This window comes from Mustela nigripes, chromosome 1 (genome assembly GCF_022355385.1).
Source record: "Mustela nigripes isolate SB6536 chromosome 1, MUSNIG.SB6536, whole genome shotgun sequence".
Taxonomy (NCBI): Eukaryota; Metazoa; Chordata; class Mammalia; order Carnivora; family Mustelidae; genus Mustela; species Mustela nigripes.
The window spans coordinates 88,885,939-88,898,120 of NC_081557.1; the positions used below are offsets into that span (position 1 = coordinate 88,885,939).

Sequence of the window (12,182 nt, forward strand, 5' to 3'; positions counted from 1 at the left end):
TCCTATAGGGGCTGGGATCGGAGGGGACTGTTGTCAGGGGAGTGACAAAGCCAGGTTTGCTTTCGAAGAATCTCAGCCTGGAGGTCTGCCCATAGGGTTGTGCCTTCGCTTATTATTACATTTTCCCATTCATTTAACAGATACTCGAGTACTTATCATGAGCCAGACCCAGGCACAAAAGATGTTCCAGGCACAAAAGATTCGAACAAGAGAGACTCATGTCCTGCTCTCAAGGAGGCTGTGGGTTCTTGGAGGAGACAGACAGTAAGCACACACAAAAAACAGAATTTCAGCCATCTACGGGAACAATAGTGGAGTAGGGGAAGCTGCTTTGAATGAGGGAGTCAGAGAGACCCCATCCAGGGTAGTGACATTTAAAAGCTCAAGGGCATGCTCCCAGGAGCCACCGCCCTCTTCCAGGGCCCTGGCTGGCTGGAGTCAGCTGCTCTCCCAGCAAGATAAAACCTGCAGGCACGAGTCCCATGGAGGCTGGTCAATGTCAAAGGGAGAAGAATCGCCCTCCTCAGGCAGGGCTGAGCTCAAGGTGTGCGGGCCCTCCAAGGCTGTGTGTGAGGAAACCCGGCAAAGCAGGTGTGCATTTACTTAGCTCACCAATCCTGCTCCTGGAAGAGTGGCTTCCAGCACAGGTCAGGTCATGTTCATGCCCTGAAGTCACACCCAATGCACCCTCATTCTGAGCACCTTGCACAGAGCTCTGTAGTTACAGAGCCCAGGACAAACCCAACAGCCACTCAGCCTATCGGGACAGATGGCAGGAGCCCTGGGCTTCCTTTCCGGCTGGGCCGAAGCACTGCGTACACCGCATTGCAGACTCCTTTTCTTAAGACATAGCCCGGCCGGGGCCCCTGGCCTGTCCCTGCACACTCACCTATGGTAGCCGCTGCCAAGGCCTGAGGCCGTGGGCCGGAGCTCCCGGCCCAGAGTCCAGCCTGATGAACCACAGCTTACAAACTAGAATGACAAAGGCTCTTTTGGAGCCTCCAACCCCTGACAGCGTGGAGCCAGTTAAGGATTAAGTATATTTTGGATCCTGCCTCATTCCCGTTAGGGGAACACAGACGTGCCAGAGAACGAATTGACTCATAAGCTGATATTATCTCTGGGCTCTCAAACAGGGCAGCTGCCTGTGCGCTGTGGGCTCCCAGCAGCACGAGGGGCAGATGGCTAATAAGAAGAGATGCATCTGGCAAGGGGACCGGGGGGGAGGTGGTGGGGGCACAGAGCCAGGCTGCTGTCAGGCAACCAAGGGGCCTCATCAGCGGGAAGGTGCCCCCTCTCCCTTGGCTTTCCTCATCACTCCTCCCCTCCACCCTCTCTCTGACACCTCCTGATGGAAGGAGGCCCATCTCAAGGGAGCCCTGATGTCTCAGATGTCTACACACTCCCCATGGCAATAGGTGCGTATAGTGAGTAAGGGCTTTGGCATTCAGATCTAGGTTCCGCACCATACTGGATGCCCTTAGGGAAGGACCTCTCTGGGCCTCAGATCCTCATTTTAAAATGAGGAACCATCCTGAGAGCTACCCAACAGGCTGTTTCAAGAAACATGGGAAATGCACGCAAAAGGCTTTACACTATATTTTGCACATGGAAGTGTTCAACGTAGGACAGTGACCGATATACGACCCTGAGCTCTCGGGCACCTTCCGGCCCTCAACGGTAGTTCCACTTATTTAGGAAACATGAGTTAGGAAGGTGTTTCCTTCAATTCTGTGCTCTGGGCAGAGGAAAACTGAATGAGTTAATTACAGGCACTTAGAGACGACCCTTTTAGAAGTCAGCCCGTCTGTCTTCTTGCTTTTAATTCCTACCTTCTTATCCCTCAATTATATCTTTTTTTCAAAGGCCCCCCTTAAGATAAAAAGATCCAGGAGCTTCCTTCATAATTCATTCTATTTATAATGACTCATGGGAGAGCTTACAAAAGGACAAAAAAGGGGATGGTGTGTTCTCTTATCATAATTTCCAGGGACACTCTAGACTCTACTCCCTGAGGGCCCTCTCAGGTAGGAAGTGCCTCTTTATGTCTAAACTTGGACTCTTCTGCTGCTGCTGAAGGCTGAACTCTAAATGAATAATGGGAAACCCCTGACCACTGCCAGTTTCTACACAATGAACACCTTCTAAGCCAGTTTTTGCCCAAATGTATTCCTGGGGACACTAGCTTTTCCAGGATGTTAAGAGAAATTTCACAGAAACAAGGTTCCCATTTAAGGTGAGAAGACACTGTATATTATTTATATCTGTATTTTCAAGATTCATCATGCACACTAGCAGTATGAAAAACTTAAAGAAATCCTGCAGGAAAGTAGCTTGTTTAAATTTTGTTCAACCCAGAACCCTCCAAATGTATTACCATGGAACACTTCTTTCTCCCCAAACCCACGAGGGTCTCACAGAAGTGTTCTACAAAATGTACTTTGGGAAATGCTACTCTTTTCTGAGGGAGAGGTGCGGGAGAACTGTGTGCGTGCAAGTGGGAAGAGTGAAAGAAAGAGAGGGAGAGAGAGCCTGGCGTGGGGCTGGGGTTCACGATGCTGAGATCATGACCTGAGCGGAAATCAAGCATCAGCCACTTAACCGACTGAGCCACCCAGGAGCCCTGGGAAATGCTACTCCAAACACATTCAAGAAAATATGGATTATATACCCCCAAATCAAGTGGCGGAAACATTGTGCTGAGAGGGATATTTCATAAAATTAACAATTTCAGGATTAAGAGCCATCTGGTTCCTGCTGCCCACCACAAGCTGTAGGAAAGCACACCTGGCTCACTTGGTTCCCTGTGCCCCCTCCCCACCGACCACACAGTCCGCTGGCTGCAATCGTACTTGAAATGAGAGAAAGGGCTGGAAGTCCTGGGGTTAAACAGGTTCTTACTGGGGGGGGAGGGGGGGCCTTCATTCTCTTCTTATAAATGGTTCAGGAAGGGAAATCCTGAGGGTCCCCGCTCCCAATGGGACTAGAGTCCATTGCTGTGACACGAGGGGAACCAGGGTGAAGAACAGAGCCAGGGGCCACCTGGTAAAGCTGAGCGGCAGAACAGACCAAGCGCGGATCTACAGTGACCCCAAATCTGCATGAATTTGTGACATCCCCTGCACTGCCATTACTTTCTCATGGCCTCTCTCCCTCCAAAGGCCTGTATGTTTACAGAGAACAACAATGTCAGGCTTGTCATTGAACCCCATGCTGCCCCCAGCAGAGTGCCTGACGCCCGCAAGCCATCTGCTAAATGCTGGCTCAGGGCTGTTGATTGAAGACGTTTCTCACTGACCGAGGACCCCGGGGTCCTCAGGGCGCCTAACTCTTACCTAGTCTCCTAGTCTGCTGTCTTCATCCCACAGAAGATGTACAAACATGAGTAAAATTTGCACCACGCCCTGATTATCCTCTGGAGGTTGCATTGTTGTATCTTGAAAAACAAACTCCGGACAGCTTGTTTTCTTATCTTTTGACTTTCACATTAGAACATTTTTAAATGTGTATGCATGCACACATGTATGAGAGAGAGAGTGTGTGTGCGTGTGTGTGTGAATTTTTGAGTGTGCAAAGATTTGCAGGGAACTACATAACTGCCATCAAAGTTCATGTCGCAGCTACAAACGGATACAGGGGATGGTTACCCTTGAATGAGGGCCATTTTGAACAGGCCTGGAAGGAAAGCCTCATGGCTAAGGGTTTGAGAGCGACACGGAGAGGTCATCGGGAATGGTACAACCTAGGGAGCGCCCCTCACTTTCTCCAGCAGGGGAGACATTTCCAGTGTCCTGGTCCACCAACAGGCATCCACTCACCAGCCACCTGCAGGGACTTCCTGGCTCTCCAGCCACAGAGCCAAGGGCAAGGGCAGGCTGTGGGTCAGGGGACAAGGTCAGTCGACTAGAGCTAAAAGCACAAGAACTTTGAATGATCCAGATTCAGTTTCTGTGCTCGACTTTAGGAAGAAAAGCAAGAAGGTAAAACATGGGCTCCTGGATACAACCCATCCCCTACCCCTACATCGCCTGGGCCTGGGTCTGGGCAAAATGGGAAGTGAGCAGAGGTGACAATCTCTGATGTTCTGTCTCCCTGGCAGCCCCTTCTCCCTTGTATTCCTAACCCAGGAAGCATATTGCTATTCCCCCAGCGACATAAGCTGGAAACTGCAAATCCTCCTCATCTTTTAACTCCATTTCCAGTCAGTGGGCAATTTTGTCAAATCTGTCTCTCAAATGTTCCCTGAATCTCTTGAGTCTGTCCCTCCTTTTCCAACCCTACCAGGTCCGGCCTTCATCATTTCTCCTTTGCAACAGCCCGTTATCTGAGACCACACCTCTGATCTCAGGAGCTAGGGCTACGCCACTGCCCAACTCCCAGGTGCCATTGACATCCACAACAGTGAGAGTGGCGGCCCCTGGAGTTGTGGAATGTGGCAGTCTCATCAGGACACATCAGGTTGTAGTAAAAAGAACTAAGATGATCCTGAGTTCCAATCCTGACTTGGCCACAAACTGGTTGGGAGATGCTGGGCAGGTCAGTAACCTCTCTGAATTTCAGCCTATTCACCTGTAAAATGCAGGAAAAGTACATCTGCCTTGCCGGGGTAATCCACGGAAAGTGGCTCGTGCACCGTTAGGCATTCATGACATCTGATTCCTGTTCTCCCCAAACACAGTTCACCCTCTACCCTGCCCCCTTTCTCTTTCTTTCTCCCCAATCCTATGCCACTGGCTGGATCCTGACAAAGGGAAATATTTGGCCTGGGGGCTTTTCCTCTCTCTCACTCTCTAAGAAGCTTTTTTTAGCTACTTGTCAAATGAGAAAAGTTTTGCTAAACAAGTCACCATAAGGTGTTAATTGCACGGTGTGGCTATTTGTGTCAAGACAGAAGGCTTGAAGTTCCAGATCTTCCAACCATAAATAATTATAACAAAGCAATACTTAGAATAATAATAATTGCTACAACGCAGTGACCACCAGTTGTGGGCCTGGCAAAGCTGAGCACTTTCTGAGCCGGGTTTCCATTCCTCCCGACAGCAGCCCGATGACACAGGAGCGATCATTGCCGTTGTGAGGCTGCCTTCAGCAGCCTCAAGACCCAGAACAGTGAAGCGGCTCTCCCTAGGGCACATGGCTGTGAACAAAGGGGACTGGATTCAAAGCCAGGCCCAGCTGACGTCAAAGCCAGCGCTCCAGGTTTTCATCCCCCCCACTCGCCTCCATGTGGAAGCACCAACCACCAGAGGCCCTCCGAGTTCACTGTGAGATGCTATAAAAACAGCTGGAAAATTGAGTTACAATTGATTTCAGGACGTAGAGCTCAACTTAAAGACCGATGAGAAGATTCACGGCTACAAAATGAACACCTGTAGCCTGAACATACCAAACATCCACTAAATCTCTCCATGAGAAGGATTTTAATTACATAGGGGTCTGGGGGCTTGGGGCGGGGCCCCAGACTGAGCCACTGAGCGATGATCTTGAGGACCCGGGAGAGGGAGGTTTGTTCCACCCCATTCAGCGTGAAGAGCCCAGAGAAGGGACAGGAGCAAACACCGGGTGGACGCAGGTGGAGAGGGGGGCCTGGAAATAAAGGTGGCGGAACTGAAGGTGCATGTGGCTAAGGTGCAGAGGGAAGAAGGTGATGATGCTGCTTCATAACCTTGACCATCTGGCATGAGTCCTTCAGGAGCCTCAGTCATCCTTAAAACCCCTCTAAGGTCACCATCATTTGAGGCACGGATGCTTCCCTGCCATCTCATTCACTGGGCGGTCTCACTCATTGCTGTGTCCTTAGTGCCTAGAGAAAGTCGGTGACACCAAAAGCTGGCTCGCTGGTTTAATGAAATGATTAGGAGAATAATTGTTCCGGACAGAACAGGTATCAATGCAGAGCTAGAACATTCGAAGGCATATACTGTCTCTCTGGGTATCTGGTCCTGGATTTTCCTCAATATAAACCCATGTTGCAAAACCAGTCTTGGTTTTTACATTTTTTAATCGCTTCATTTTTTATCTCTTTTAATTAGACAAGTTTTCTCGGTACGAAGTGGGGGAAATGACACTCCGCGGTATTGATGTGAGGCTTAAAAGAGATAACGCACAGGAAAAGCCCTCCATTGATTCAAAGGATGATATGAATTCCTTGAGTTACTAGTATTAGTAGAAGGAACAATGACAATCGCTCGAGGCAGGCATCTTGCGTGCCCTTTGAGGCACTGTTAACAGGCAATGAGGAGACCGCGGAGGCCACCAGACACGCCACGAAGATGAGCCTCTCCAGTCCTGCGTAAAATCCTCAGCGGCCCAAGAATCTAAGAGCTCCCTTCCCGCCAGGCCACGGGCAACCCCTAAACGGTGCCATCCTGATGCCTGATGACCTCTGAAATGTCCCCCAATTGGGCCACCGGGACCCAATCAGGCTGTGATTGTCTTTATAGACCCTTTCCCTCCAGAACTGGTTTCTATTCTTAACAATGACATTTCAAACACACCCTTGCTTTTTGGCTGCTTTCAACGAGGAATCTGCCCTTGGTCCCTTCATCTCTGTGCCCAGCCCTGGCCTCTCACTGCCTGAGGGAGGAGACCAGCAGCTTGCACCACGCAAATCACAAGCCATTCATTAAACATCAATTTCTTACTGAATTAATAACATTTACTACTGCTGTGGACATGGTTCCACATAGCTTACGAGACACTTCCACGTATCACTTCTGGTCCTCACGAGCACACTCAGACCGGACAGGACATTCATATCCCCATTTGGGGGAAAAAGGAACTAAGGCGCCTGGATGTTAACCATCTTGCCCAGAAGACAGGTGGGATTAAGATCCAGGTACTGGCATATAAGATCAGTGCTGATTATCTCATGTCTCCCAAGTGTGTACTCAGAACTAGGTCACCAGGAGACACGGTATGAACTCAAATGCATGTGCCCTTCAATGAGGTTGTTAATGACTGACAACTTCTAATATTCTCACCCCAGGAGTACTGAGAACACCAGAGGATTCCAATTTCTTAAGCCTTTATTATGAAGCTGGATTGATGGAAGATATCCATAAGATGATGTCACTCCCAAACTTGAACTCCTTATCTCCCACCCCCAATCTGACCCCCTCCCTTGGTTGCTTATCTGTGAATGTGACCCTTATCCACCCATCATTTGGTCCAGAATTAATAACTCCTTCTCTGTTTCTCCCATTCTATCATGTTCCCTATCTCATTCTTTCCTGGGTGGGTACATTCATGGTCGTTGGAGAATGTTTTACATCGTCAATGATCTCTTGAGTCTTTCCCCTTCCCTCCATCCCCTTACCCTCTGCCTCAATTCAGATCTTCACCAGCTTTGTCTTGGACTAACAACTAACTGGTTTCCCTTCCTCCAGTCTGGCATTTCTCCAAGCTCCTTGTTGGTGCTATTGCTGGAGGGATCATTCTAAACTATGCATTTGATCATGAGTCGCTCTCCATTTCCCAGTGCTTTTTACAGCAAACAGGACAAAAACGAACTCCTTAGTTTGACACACGTCTTTTTTTTTTTTTAAGATTTTATTTATTTATTTGACAGAGAGAGAGATCACAAGTAGGCAGGGAGTCAGGCAGAGAGAGAGGGGGAAGCAGGCTCTCTGCTCAGCAGGGATGCTGAGGCAGATGCGGGGCTCGATCCCAGGACCCTGAGATCATGACCTGAGCCGAAGGCAGTGGCTTAATCCACTGAGCCACCCAGGCGCTCTGACACATGTCTTTTCATGCTGTGATTCCTGTCTACCTCTCTGCCATTCTTCACTTTGCCCTCTTCTATCACCCAAAGCAGGCAGAACTGGCCATGGCCTCCACTGGGCCACCACTATACTTCACGGCTATCCCTATCATCACTCAGAGCCTTTTATCACGTGAGTTTGTTCAAAGCTACTTCCCCAGGACTGGGTGCTCCGGACACACACTCATATTACCAGCATCTACACTGGTGCACAACATAGAGAAAGAAGTCAACACTTAATCGGATGAGCATCTGACTCTTGATTTTGGCTCAGGTCATGATCTCAGGGTCATGGGATCAAGTCCTGCAGCAGGCTCCTCACTGAGTAGGGGTTCTACTTGGGATTCTCTCTCTTCCTTTTCCTCTGCCCCCCCCCCATTTCTCTCTTTAAAATAAATAAATAAAATCTTTTTTTTTTTTTTAAAAAGTCAACACTATTTACTGATTAAATTTAAGCAGGAAGCCCCTGTCAGGCTGTCCCCCATCTTACCCCATGGACAGCCCAGACGTCACTGACTTCACAAGGCTCTCCTTTAGGGCTATAGCCATTCATCTTTCCCAGGGAACCTAAGGCATGGCAGAAGTCATGGGACAGAAGTCAGGCTCCAGACCTGTGTCTCACAAGTACTCTCAGCCTTTCTCAGGAAAGCCCTGGAGCCACCAGGAGTCGAGTCTGCTGGGTACCCTTTCACACACACACCCCAGCACCCCCCACCCCGGGTTCCTGTCTGTCTATGAAATCTGCATCAAAGCCTCTGGTCTCTGCAGGCCGGGCAACTGCTCTTTGTGGAATGGGTCTTTGAAGAAAGCAGCAGCTGGGAGACTAATTCGTATCTGTCAGTGAATTCCATTTAATGGGAGATTTGGTCCTAAACCTCTCAGCCCCCAAATCTCCTGGATTCTTCTCCCCACATGCTTCCTATTCATTTATCCCCGTGACCTAAACACGTATACCCCTTCCTCCCAGGGACTCTGTCCCTTCTCTGCTTTTCTTTCCCAATGTGAATCCCCAGACAGGACTTCAAACGCAGACCATATTCTGTCTTGTTCATTGATCTGTTTCCCCGTACCTTACTCGATGCCTGGGCTTAGCAAATGCCCAATACACATTCATTAAAGGAATTAATGTTCACCTGTAAACACCCATCGGGGTGGGACCACCTTTCCAAAGCCTTTGGGTCATTTGCTCCCACGAAGAAGAAGGCAGAGGCCAGTGGGGGGTCGGGGGAGAACCCTCCCACTTGTACCCCAGCAGCTGAGATCGTCTTCATTTTGTCTATCGAAGACTGGTCTGTGCCTCTGAGGCTCAATAATGGTTATTAACTGGGAAGGTGGGGCACCTGGGTGGCTCAGTGGGTTAAAGCCTCTGCCTTCCGCTCAGGGTCCTGGGATGGAGCCCTGCATCGGCCACTCTGCTCAGTGGGAAGCCTGCTTCCTCCTTTCTCTCTACCTGCCTCTCTGCCTGCTTGTGATCTCTCTCTCTCTGTCAAGTAAATAAAATAAAATAAAACAACTGGGAAGCTGAAACCTCCGTGGGTCGACCTCACACGAGAAGCTGTGGACACGGTGCTCTCCCCACGGGCTGGGAGGACGACTGCTTCCCTGCTGGCCTGCCTCCCTTATCAGGAGTTGAGTCCCCCCCACACTCCGAATCCATTGATCGGACCTCCTGGTCACACATCAGGTGTGGAACCTCAGGCCTGTAGAGACTCCAGGCACCCCCATCCCCCTCTCCCCAGGGCTCTAAGGAGGTTTTGAGGAAGATGAGCAGTGCTCCCAAACAGCAGCTCCGGCCTCCTGACTCTGCCCGTCGGCAGCTCTGCCCCCGGACCAAGCAATGGGCTCCCACAAGGGACACTCCAGATCAGACAGGACATAGGTGACTCAGGCAGGACTGGGACTTGGGCCACTGGGCTCACAGATACATCTTCCCACAGGGAAGGGCAATGGACCTAATAGGAGAGTTTCAGATCTTGGCCCTTTTCACCTCATTCATTCCAGAAAAACTTGAGCATCACCTGACACATTGTATCAGGCACGAGACACACGACCGACCTCATCCCTCTCTTCCGGGCACGTATACTTAGCAGCAAGCGGGTGGCGAGTCCCAGACGGTGGGTCAGGATGAGCACTTGAGGAGCCGGGAAAGGTGGTCCCTTTCCTCAGAATTTCCATTGATCCTCCTAAGCGGAGAGCTGGTTGCAAGACGAGGCCTGGAGGATGAGCAAGAGGCAGCCAGATGGCGAGGTGGGAGGAGGAGCTTCCCAGACAGAGACGACAGCCGGCGCAGGGCCCCAGGAGCGAGGGTGTGTGGCACATTCAGGGAACTGCGAGTCTCACAGTCTGGCTGGGGTGAGCCGTGGGCGGTGGGGACTGGGGCAGGGTAAAGCCTGGAGGGGAGTGCCTACGAGGCTGCTCTGGACTTTACCCTGAGGGTTACGGGGAGCTATGGGAGGGCTGTCAGCACGAGGGAGAGAGCATCAGGCATGGTTTCAGGAGGATCTTCATGCTCAGGCAAGGTATCAACCCAGCTTTGCCACTGACAGGAGAGGTATCCACTGTGTGGGTTGTTGCTGGACACCTCGGCCGGATGGGCAGGGGTCCTGCTGACCTCTGGGCTGTGAACGGGAGGTGTCGGGACCACAAAGACGGGGCTGGGGAGAAGCCTCGGATGGGGATTAATGGAGCTGTTGATGCCTTTGACACTGAGTAGAGTCTGACGCTGGGGACAGAGAAACTGGATTGCTTCATAATAACAGCACTTGCTACTCCTAATGGTGCTTGTAATACAATAGCACTTATAATGTAATAATAATAATAATACGATTTGCCATAATGTCTTTTATTCTCAGACTCCCTATGCTTTCCAAACATTCATTAAATCCCAAACGCTCTTCTTTGCAGGGCCTAAGTTCCTCCATGCCAGGCGTCTCTGTGATAGCTGCCGCAGTGCCAAGTGGCCTCAGTTTCCCCTCTGGACTCTGGCTCTCAGGCTTTTCTCAGGGGCTGGGGGTGCTCTCTGCCTGGAGTCCTGCACTGGGCCAGCAGAGAGAATCCGGCTGTATCAGCTCCCAGGAGATGTGCCACTTCCTGCCCCAAGACTCTCTGGTCTCTTCTTCCTGGTTCCCTGGCTAGATCCCTCCTTGTCCATCCTTTCTGCAGATGATGGGGGAGTGGATGGCGGAAGAAATGAATGGACTTACAAGTTTGGCATAGGTAGGCAGGATTTTAAGGTGAGCTCCTAAAACCCACCCCACCTCGACACACACACACACAATTACCGGGACTGGGGCTATAGCAGGATCTACTTCTATGATTAAATCATGAGGTCCCGATTATCCAGGTGCCTCTAACCTAAGGACATGAGCTCTTTCAAAAAACAGTTTTCTCTGGCTGGCTGCAGACGAAGAAAACCGCAGAGATTCAAAGTATGAGAAGGCCTGGTGCAGAGGGAGGTTCTCCGTGGGTGAGAGGAGCTGGGGAGGTCATGGAGGTGGTCCCAGCCAAGGACCGGAGAGTGGCCCCGAATGCTGTGAACAGTTCCCAGCTAAGAGCCGGGAAGAAAACAGATTTCAGTCCTAGAATCGCAAGGACACGAATCCTGCCAACACGAAGGAGCCTAGAAAAGGCCCCTAAACTCCGGATGAGAAGATAGACGGCAGATTTCAGCCGGAGCAGAGAGCCCAGCCATGCCATGCGGGACATCTGACTTACGGAACTGTGAGCTAATAACTGGCATTATTTTAAGTTGCTAACTCTGTGGTCACTTGTCGTACAGCAGCAGAAAGTTAATACAGCACAGAAAAAGCCATAAATATCCATTCGATAAGGACAAGGTGTGGGCTGGGAGGTCAAGGGCAGATTTTCAGCTGCACAAGTTCAGCATGTGTTGGCTGAATGACCTTAGTCAAGGCTCTCAAGCTTCTCTGGGCCTTGCTTTCCTGCTTTGCGGAACGGACCGCCTCTCTGGTAGTGATGTTTTGGGGCCTCGAGATCCTGAACGGAATAGTTTCAAATGGCGTCTGACACGTCGGTGACTGCTGCGACAATCCCAGCTGTGGAAATGGGTCGATTTTTATGCTCAGACTCTTGGCCGGAGATGATGGGGATGACTGGATCGCTGGACAGAAGGGGAGGTCAAGGCTTCTCTCACTGAATTAATGGAACTTCTGAATCTTTAACAAATTTGTGACCGATGGCAAGGCAGGTCTTCCCTTCCTCCGGAGCTCTATTACACGGAAGTCCTGGGCAGTCGGAGGGGGGCGTTTCTGTTATGTTTCCGGAGATACTGAATCAGAGTAGTCCCCAGAGTCTAGTTCTTATTTCAATTGATTTATTTCAAATACACGGTCTGGTGCACCCAGTCAGTGACATACACGGGTGTGGATGAGAGACTGTGTGTGCCGTGTGAGGGTGTGTG

The 12,182-nt window shown here is 50.4% G+C and overlaps 1 protein-coding gene across 8 annotated transcripts in view; it reads right to left on the reverse strand.

Moving 5' to 3' along the window:
- The window catches only part of GRIK4 (glutamate ionotropic receptor kainate type subunit 4), a 410,580-nt gene that overhangs the window by 114,167 nt on the left and 284,231 nt on the right, over positions 1 to 12,182 (reverse strand). The window lies entirely within an intron of this gene.